Below are 11,017 nucleotides of genomic sequence, written 5' to 3'. Positions count from 1 at the left end.
GTCCAAATATCTAAGCTCAATTTGTTTACAAAAAGAGCATATATATATATCGATCATTCTGCCTAGAAAAATTCGTTTATACAACAAGAAAATAGTCTGTAGTGGAATGGGGACACCAATGAATGGTCACATTCAATGCTGCCAAGACTAAGCTTGTTTCCTTCAATAACTACAAGAAACCTTCTCTACCACATATAGCAATGGCCAAGAACACATTTCCTGAAAGTACTTCTTTTAAACTCCTCGGCCTAACGTTTACAGGGAACATGAACTGGAATATCTACATTGAAAGCATTGCCAAGGCTGCTACAAAGAAGGTAGGCGCGCTCTCTCTACCGTGCTAGAAAATTGCTTACGCCTGAAATTATCCTGTACCTCTATAAGACCACCATTCGTCCATGTCTAGAGTACTGTTGTCACATTTGAGCTGGTGCATCTGCTGCTTGTCTCTCACTCCTGGGCAGGGTTCAAAAGAGAGTCACCAACCTGATAGGTCCTGAACTGTCATCTAAGCTTCAGCCTCTCTCTCATCGACGAAATGTTGCATCTCTCTGCCTTTTCTACAAATACTTTAATGGTGAATGGTCTGACGAACTGCAAGCACTTTACCTCCTCGACGTGACTACCCCCGACAAACCCGACAAGCAACTAAGTCCTACCCCTTTACAGTAGATATCCCTAGGCGTAAGAAAGTCTTTTACTCCAATAGTTTCTTCCCTAGAACTGCAAGTCTTTGGAACTCCCTTCTGATATTCTGCTTTCCCAACTGTACTGATACGCAGAAGTTCAAGTGTAATGTGAACAAACACCTTTCTACTCATCTCCCTTCTTAATGCCTCCGCAAATTGTCCCCGATAGTAGCCCCCTACTTCAAAGTGGCACTGTGCCTTGTTTGGGGTGAATATTGAATTAAAAAAAAAGAAAATCTATCAAAATATAGCTTATGCATGCTTACAAAAAAGAATATCATAAATAGAATTTAAATTGTATGTGTCCTAAACTTTGCCTTCTTGAAGCTGCAGATGAATGTGTACTTGTTGCAAATGGATTTAATCAAGCTTCCGCGTTTAGTTGATGCTCGGCGTACATTGTCCAGTTTGATAGCGTTCCTGAATAACTCATCCAATTTGTATTCAAAGAAAACTGCCTAGCATCTCTCTACTCCTGTCCAGCCACAAATATGTCCAATGGTCTTAACCTTGGCGCTGCTAAATACTGATCACTCTCTAAGGCAATAATGCCCGCGGCGATCAATAGGTTGGAATATTTGGAAAATGAGTCAAAGGTCGGTGGTTCGCCGCAGAAAAGGCGGCCAATAAATTAATTATTAACTAATTATGAAGATAATTTGTCGTGCGTCCAAAAGTTACAAACCATTCGACACTATAGTGCGTCACGTTCCAGCGCCATGACAGTTTGGTGACTGAAATTAAACTAGGATAGAACAAATGTTTCTGCGAGAGATCCCGGAACATGTAAGGATTGAAGGTGTCGACGTCGACTTTTGTCATTTCAACGGAGGAGAGTTAAGCATTCTTTTCAGTGGAGAAGAATCTACTTTCTTATTCATAAGATTATAAAATGGAGGATTTTAGACGGATAACTGGAGGAAAGGATAAATTTGTAAAAGAAATGCGATAATTAATAAAGACGTCTTTTAATATTGATTTATTAGTCTCCTGCCTATCATTCAATTTACAATATTTTATGAATAAATAACAAGAAATATACTTACATAGTATCTCTGTATAAACATATATAGAGCCATATACAGTATTGTTTCGCTGTTTCACAGCTCATCAGTGCGGCTAAACAAGCAGCTATCTCAAGCCAGGATCGAAACACGATCGCCCAAATGACAGTCGGATATTCTAACCGTTGCGCTATACGGCTGTTGCTATGCGGGCAGTGAATTAACAATGTTTTGACATTGTGTAAACAAACTGAGCTTAGTTATTTGGACAAATATATATAATTTTATTCAGTTTCGAGAAACAATGTATAACCTATATAAAGGTGCTTGCCTTGAGAGTTTTTTGTGAGGCAAGAGGGTACTCGATCAACAATACATCTTGAACTCGCATTGCTTGAGTCTAGTGGCAGCGCGACGTCCAAAGCGACTAGAGACAATGCCAGGAAAAGTAGTTAATAGTTTCAAGGAAAACCTTCAGAGTAAATGTGGTATTGTAACTAATCCCGAGGTTTGTATCGAACGGATACCATAATAATCTAGCTTCCACTTATAATAAAGGTCTTTACAAAATTTAAAGTAGATTAGCCTAGTGTTTTCGATACAGAGTGGAACCGATAGATAGTCTAATGTTGGAACTACACAACCATCACTTTAAATATATATATATATATATATATATATATATATATATATATATATATATATTGTATCATTATGAAAAACAAACAAGAGAAATCAATTACTTGTAAAAGAAATCATGTATAAGTTTTCAATTGACACTATACACATGTATGCTCATCTATCGATACCTCCGGTTTCACGGAAATGCTTGAAGCTCCACATGCAAAGCAAAAGATCCAAAATGTGGTCGGTTCATCAACTGCTGTCATAATTCTTACACCGGATGATAAACTGATCATTTTTGGTATATTTTAACCTGTGAGTTAAACTCTACGCTGTTTATGAAATTGAAGGTATCGATGACTAACCATAAATATGTCCAATGTCCTTCGATAACACACACACACACACACACATATATATATATATATATATATATATATATATATATATATATATACACTCACGTCACCCTTTCTATTTATATAGCTCTAGGTAATTACATCTATTGAATTTATAACTGCAATACTCAAAACACAGTACCTTTAAATATATTTTACTGAGAGTTTGCTCATTTAGACCCTGTCTATCACACACACACTATATATATATATATATATATATATATATATATATATATATATATATATATATATATATATATATACATGCTAGCAGGCGCCCGGCATTGCCCAGTCCTAGAATAGGCTTAAAGATGATATTTTGATTAATGCAGATTCCATATTTATTTTATATTAAATTGAACCCAATACATAGTACTGATTTAACGTTTAAAAAAGAATGACTCGTGCGTCACCACCAAGAATCGAAACCAAAATGTTTATCTTACGATTAACTTTTCTTCTTTTGACGTTCCTGCCTGAGCTATGAAGATATGTTTGCTGGAAGGCAAAAAATTAAAACATGAACCAATAGCTATTACAGTATGAACGCATATTCGTAATGTCGTTCTTCGACCTTCACCTGACAAATTTTTTTCACGCCTTTACACCAATTTTCCCCAAATAATACCCAAATATAAAGTTTCGCATGGATTCGAATTCCCTAAATATAAAGTTTCATGTCTGTAACCCAAATATTGACAGGAGTTTGGTAGTTAAATCTTTTTTAAAAAAATATATTACGCAAGTATGAATCGTGAAGAACATGTGCATGAATGTAATTACATGTAATAGTAAACTAAAGATGATCATCCCATAAGAAAACAGAAAAACAATCCTAGGGAATTGATTAAAATACATGTTTAAAAGAATATGCAAATTAGCTAGATCTTTTGCAAAGGAATGCAATTCCACGACCCATGTATAATAAAGCTGTATTTTCTTTCCCAATAAATAGAAAAAAGTCCTTGGATTTCCGTCCGGGATTAAAATGTCGTATCTGTTCTGATGCTACACTCAAGTTAATTTGTCCTTGGTCAGTGGAGAGGAAACCCTCTACACTAAGATGATTATTATTTTTGGCTACCGTCAGCGTACCTCTTTTCCTCCCTTTTCCTGGGGAGATGGTTTTCCCCCACATATAAAACGACTTTGTGTTACATGTTGCTTTTGGGAGGAAGCAAGAAAATACCAGTATTTTTTTTTTAATATGAATATCAGCACACACAAAAAATTGAGTTCATATGTGTGTGTGGGGGTATTTATAAAGTGATGGTTGTGTAGTTCTAACGACAGACAAAAATGTATATTTAAAAAAAAGTGTAGCCATCAACAATTGTAGGTTTTTCAGACTTTTATCATTTTTTAATATTTTAAAATATTTTTATAACGCGTTTCAAGCCTTGTTCAGCTCTCTTCAGAGATTTTTATATAAAGGTTTTCTAGGTAATGTCTTTTTTGGAAAACATTTTATCTTTGGCAACACAGATTGTTTTTCAGAGAAATGTCATTTCTCTGAAAAACAATCAACGTTGCGAGACAGAACACCCTACAATTGTTGATGGCTACACTCTTTCAAATATATATATATATATATGTGAGAGTGCTTTGTAGTTGAAACACTATTGCCTTAACAAAATTCTGTATTTTAGATAATTCTTTTTCGATTAAATTTAACTTTCGTTGCTCTCATTAAAAAAATAGTTTGTAAAAATAGGAAATGAAAACTAACTGGAAACAAGAAGACCTCTCGACAGTTACTGGGATGTATATCAATAGTTATCTTTTAATATAATATGAGACTTTTGAAACTGTTTATAAATGACAAGTTAACGGTTGAATTTGGAAAATTTGTGCTCCTTTTCGCATTGCATACTAATGCCTATACAACCATGACTGTACATCGAACGGATCCCACAATACGTAGTTCGGTGCACCTCATAACAACGGTCTATATACAGTCGGTGGGGCATTAGAATACGCCGACTGTCCCCCTGTAGAGGGTAAAAGTCCCTCAATGGGGGTCCTGGATATGACCTTAAACTATATCCAGTGGTGAGGCCCCAGCTTGTGGACTTTGGGGAGTGTGGAGCCACCCTTTAATTACATGCTCCCAGGTCCACTCTGACCCGGAGTGGTTGTACCTGTTAGGGTTCCAACTATGGATTAAATAGAAACCAACGGGAAAACAACAAATATATTCTATTAAAAAAAATGTCCTTCAAAATCTTTGGATTCGGCATTAAATAACCCGGAAAGGGTTGATACGCCGTAAAACAAAAACAACCAACCAACCAACACAGTCTCGGTCTAACCGGACTAGTAGTCTCCATGGAAAAATGGAACTAATAGATTAAGAGATCTATAATACAGCTTCGTGCTGTCTTTTTTCAGTAAAGATATGTATGAATAATTATCCTTGTGGATAACAGGAAGGGAGGTAATTCGTTAAAACGGAAATAAATCACCTACGATAGCTGATTCGAAATATGAATATTGTATTCTAGTATAAAGGGGGAACTGGATGGTGAGTATCACTCTATAGATTCACGAGGAAGTTTCAAAATCTTTTATTCTTCGGTTATTCTATCATTATAATTAGAGCAACATCGCAGTCTCTAGCGATAATAACAGCGTTATCAGACTAACAATGACCGCAACAATGCTGTTAGCGTTCCTTTTTTTTTTCTTTTTTTTTTTTTTTTTTTGTTGTATTCCATTATTACTACTTGGTGTCAGCGTTGGCTGCTCTGTTATTATATAATGAAAACGATAACAATGATGGATGTAATTATCGTATAATGAATTCTTGTCACGTGCTTTTTTTATAGTTGTTTACGCTTCAAGTAACCTTCGTATATAGCAGAAATCTATTCGCTGCTCTTACTCTTCTTTATAAGTATACTAGCTGGGGTACCCGGCGTTGCCGAGGTGCGATGAGGTATAGGCTGGGGGAAGTTAATCGAAACATAATGGAAAATAAAGAATAAGCGAACGATATTAAAACTTAAAATATCGGAAATACAAAACCAATTGAAAAAAAAAAAAACAGCTAACGTGATGGAAAAATGAACGAACAAATGGCATAAATAACCTGGTTTCAATATTTAAAATTTAAAAATCGAAAAAAAAAACATGTGACATCTCGGCTCAAACGTGCTATCTTAAGATAACAACGCTGCTATTTAACCGACTGGGCTATGATAACGTTAACGAAAGTAGGTGTTTTTTTTTATTATTTAAATTAGTTCAAGAAATAATGTTTTTTGTGCATGTCTTTATTGCTAAATTTCCACGACGGAACTATTTTTCCATACAGTAATTTAGTCCAAAACACATAGCATTCTACATTGCACTCTAGAGAATCTACTATTTCTTTTATAAACTTATTTGATATAAACTTTTTTGCCGTTAAAGAAAAAAAAACATTAAGAAATGTACGTGCGGAGTTTGAACCTACAGGACACACATGAAAAAAAAATGCCACACGCTATCAACTTATCCACGATAGAATTTTCACGAATTTTCACTTTTCATGTTCTATTATTTTTGCTAAGCAACGATATGGAAAAATGTGTTTACCGATGATAGATACATTAAAATAACGGTTTCTTTTATCGGTAATTATCAGGGTATTCTGAGACAAAACTTAGCTAAGTTCACTCCCAGACTTAAACACTAAAGTTCTCTAAAATTTAAATAAAATCTGTTCAGTCGTTTCGGAGTCTATAATAAACGAACTCTCACACACAGACAAAGTTGCATTTATATAATTGTAAAGAAGAGATTGAATATAAATTTGATTTAAAATAAATTAATCAACTTGAAATAATATTTCGAAATAGAACAACTAAGCGTATTTTACGACCGGCCAACGCCGGGAAATCTGATCTTATGTATGTATGTATGTATGTATGTATGTATGTATGTATGTACGGTGTCGGGTCGGGTCACCGGCGACTAAACTGGTTCCCCCACCAGACTTGTTTGGTGAGGAGGGCGGCTAGTCTCCCTGAAGGATTAAAAACAAGACCTTCCAAACGGCGAATGAATACTTTTTCTGGGTCAACGGCCAACTAGCACCGTGTATATTTGTGTGTGTGTATATGTGTATTGGGGTGGAGAGGGCTCCCGTAAGCCGTGGTGAAGGCAACCTTTCTAGGAGAAGCAAATCTCTGATTTAAAAAACCATAAAGCGGAAGACCAGTACTCGCATTAAGCTGGTCTGCAGTTAAATTTGTTGCTGGCTATCTTGCTCTTGCTTGTTGCTGGATCTCAACATTTTGAACCGAGAGAGAGACTTAACTGTCGTACAAAGCTAAGACTCTGTAACATAATCTTTGTATAGATACTCTCTCGGGCATTTCGGCTCATGAATTTTAAATGTCTGAGGGAGTGGCACTCGTCTGACAAGACGTTGCAATCATCATCATGTATGGCGTCAAGTTATACTGAACAAAAATCAATGAAGTGCTCGATCGCAAATATGAGATAAATTTTTCTCATTTAAACCTTTATTTTACATATTTCAGAGACGTATCTTGGTTTTCTTGATGTAGATTGGCCTTTACCCTTTAAAATTACCTTAAAATGTCATTAATCTATGAGCTCCATTCTTCTATTTGTTTTTATTTCGTCAAGCGCTATGATTTTAATGGATTTTTAACGGCCTTTTAAATGGTAAAAGAGTAATCCACGCAGCTGAAACTACCGTCAGTCTTTGAAATATGTAACAAAGTTTTAAGTAAATTATCTGTATATAGATGTATATATTGAAAGAATACCAGCCTCAATATAAGTAAAATTAATTATCTCCTCTCTCTCACGAAAAGATCAGTTTTTCTATCGGTTTTATGTGTATGTACCTGATTAGTATCACAATATAACGAAACAAAACCTTGTGTCGAGAATCCTTATTCTATTATTAATCAAAATCTATTACATGATTGTAATTCTAGAAGATGACTAAAAGTAAAAAACTTATGCTAAAGGGAGCTTAAGAGGGAATGGAAAATCAGGAAATCGTTATCAATCTGTCTGTAGTGAATACAATCTTCAGTGCAAATCTGAAATATTTGAACTTTCAAATGGGAGATTGCGTTTTAAATCAGTTCTATAGTTATTTTAACTCCTCGGTAGCGTGCTAGATTCCTTGTACCTATCTCTCCATAAAGCTAGTATTCGGATATACCTAGAGTATTGTCGGATTTGGACTGGTTCGTCTGTCACTAGTCTCTCGATCCTAAATAGCTTTTTAAAAATAGCTGTCAACTTAATAAGCCCCGCCGAAATGTGGAATCCCAGTGCTTTTTTTTTTTCAAGTACTCTAATGTTAATTGCTTGGACGAACACAACGGCCTGATACCCGACGTAAATACCCCCGATAAACCAGGCACTGTAGATATCTCCAGATGTCGTAAAACATTCTATTTAAATAGCTTCTTTATTCGACCTGCTAGACTTTGGAATTCTTTCGCGGACCCTGCTTCCTTGACTGTGTTGACATACAGAACTTCAAGTGTCATATAAAAAACACCTCGCTGTCCAACTCCCTACATAGTATCCTTGCAAATCTTGTCCCAAATAGTAGACCCTTACGACTTGATGCACTGTCTTGTTTGGGGTGAAAAAATAAGACAAAAAAATGAATTGCTTCCTTATGGGAGTAAATTTGGACACAGGGTCGGGCTCTTGCTGCGAAAAAGGTCCGGTCCTCCGGAGAGAGACACTTTGAATTGATACCAAATAAAAATTGCCTAGAACTAAACTTCAGTTACCGATTATATAAATAACAAAGTGTTGCATCAGAGCAAACGTTGTTTGGTTTGGTTTGTTTTACGGCATATCGAACTTTTTTCGGATTATTTAATGCCAAATCCAGTAACTTTGGTAAGAATTCTTTCCGTTTCAAGCTATTTGTACCTGCAAACATTTATTCATGGTATTTGTCGTTTTTGATTCTGACTTTGGAGAAGATGATTGAGTTTTGCAAATGGCAAGGAAAAACAATAACTTCAATGTTTAGTTTATTTTAGGTTAGGAATAAACTATCTTTAGACAGCTTATTGAACAGATACTACACTTTACCTTTGTTTTGTGAGTTAATTTTCATACTTTAGAATATAAATCTGAGACAAAGTGTATATATATATATGTGTGTGTGTGTGTGTGTGTGTGACTACTTCGGTTAATCACATTAATTAATATACGAAAGTATAATTTTATGCTTAAAATTTTAGTATTTACTTCAACAGTGCTCAATACATAGATAGAACTAGGTAGTAATGTATAAATATATATATATATACATGCCATATATATATATATATATATATATATATATATATATAAGGTAAGAGCAACGTTTTTTAACATAACAGTAATACTATTTTTGTAACTAGGTTTTCGTAATTAAAAAAATCGTGAAGCCACTTCGTCTATTAGCGCAGATGCAGTTTGTGTTACCAACACAAAATTCAATCAATTAGATTTGTATCGGTGAAACGGACATGTACACTTGTAGTCGATATTCCCCCCACCCCATCTCACAATACTACTTACATATCCGATACTGTCTCCCCCCCCCTCCGACAGTAGCACTGACTCAGTAACTCATTGGAACTATTGATCTTTAAGAGTTTACGAATACGTAACTCAAGTATCGACTTTCTTCTCTATTGAGGGTTTATTCTTAGATTAGCTATAGATCTTTGTTAGTATGTCTAAAAGGTTAAACAATGATCGGCGTTTGTTGTAGTGAAAAGACACCAAGATGGCGGCCAAATTTGGGTAAAGGATAGAATGACGGGGTGGGCAAAAACAATATTCATTGCCAAGCTAAGTGAATGGCGAGGAAATTAGAGCGACTAAACGAAAGAAATTTGAATTAAATATGACAGAGAAATATCTGTATACATAGATTTTTAGTTTTTAGGGAAAAATTTTGCTTGAAAAAGTAATATAATTCTTGGAATGTTCAGGTTTGAACTCTTCCATATATGTATGGTTAATCCGACGTTATGTATGAAAGGCTCGCGAAGAAAATATTTTTTTTCCCAGTTGAAATAAGGCACTTATTACCGGTCATTTCAATACTAAGCCGCCTGACACGTATTTCTTGACGAACGAGAATATAGTCGCATTCCTTCTTTTCCCTTCGGGGTCAATTAAGTTTCTTCTGCTGTAGCTATAGCCAGCTGTTAAGTCTGCAATTCGTTTCACACTATAGGTCGTCCTAACATCTTGAGGAGGATAAATGAGTCTTGTATCTTATTTAAAAGTTCCTGTAGTGCCGCCACGTAATTGCAAAAAAAATAAATAAAACTCTGCTGTGTCGACACATGCTCAAGTATTTACCTCTGCCGTGTGTGGTTTTCCTCTCCGTTTATTTCCTGTCTATTCCTCTAGACAGCTTAGTCGTTTGCATAAGTGTCAGTGGTTTCGTTACATATAGACTTTAAGATAGATATTATTTAATATCGTTATGTTTTTGGGTTTTTTTTACATAGGCATCGCCACTTATTAAGGCCCAAAAGCCACTAGAGGATAAGGGTTGAATTAATACAGAAAAGTGATCCCCCCACCTTATATCACAAAAGTACAAATTATAGTAAGAACAGATGGTGTTTATTTGCTCCCCCACTGAGCAAATTAGGCACAAGGCCGTTTTTAATGTGAGGTAAAAACCAACTCCCCTAAAAGTAGGCAAAAAGGGGGCACTCTGGTTACCAAAAATAATAATTGTCCCAGTATAGAGGGTTTCCCCTCCATTGACTGGTACAAATTATCTTAAGTGCAGTATCTGTCGGAACAGATGGTATTTATTTGCTCCCCCACCGAGCAAATTAGGCACAAGGCCAATTTTTAATGTGAGGAGTGAAGGGAGGGGGAAGGGAAATAGGGGACCAGCTCCCGAGAGGTGGGAAATGGGAGCTGGTTAAAGGTCAGGCATGTGGGGTTGCCCCCACATCTGGTCTTTGCTAGTCATAGCTTGCAGTATCTGTCGGAACAGATACTACACTTTGATCTTGGCCAAAAGGCCAAGAAAAGGGGGGTATTTATTTGCTCCCCCACCAAGCAAATTAGACACAAGGCTGATTTTTAATGTGAGGAGTGAAGGGGAAATGGGGACCAACCCCCCAGGGAGTAGGGGAGCTGGATAGTGACAATTGGTATGAAGGGTTGCCCCTACATTGACCAAGGTCTTATATGTGGAGTTGCCCCCACATATGGTATTTGCCTGCAGTATCTGCCGGAATAGATACTACACTTTGATATTAGCAAAAAGGCCAAGAAAAGCTTA

The 11,017-nt window shown here is 35.9% G+C and overlaps 1 pseudogene; it reads right to left on the bottom strand.

Moving 5' to 3' along the window:
• Positions 1–10,612: 10,612 nt before the first annotated feature.
• On the bottom strand, positions 10,613–10,766 carry LOC145244128 (U2 spliceosomal RNA; annotated as a pseudogene).
• Between the last annotated feature and the right edge of the window lie 251 nt (positions 10,767–11,017).

This window comes from Euprymna scolopes, chromosome 22, assembly GCF_053919585.1.
Source record: "Euprymna scolopes isolate OS-2025 chromosome 22, ASM5391958v1, whole genome shotgun sequence".
Classification (NCBI taxonomy): Eukaryota; Metazoa; Mollusca; class Cephalopoda; order Sepiida; family Sepiolidae; genus Euprymna; species Euprymna scolopes.
This window is presented reverse-complemented; position numbering and strand designations above follow the sequence as displayed.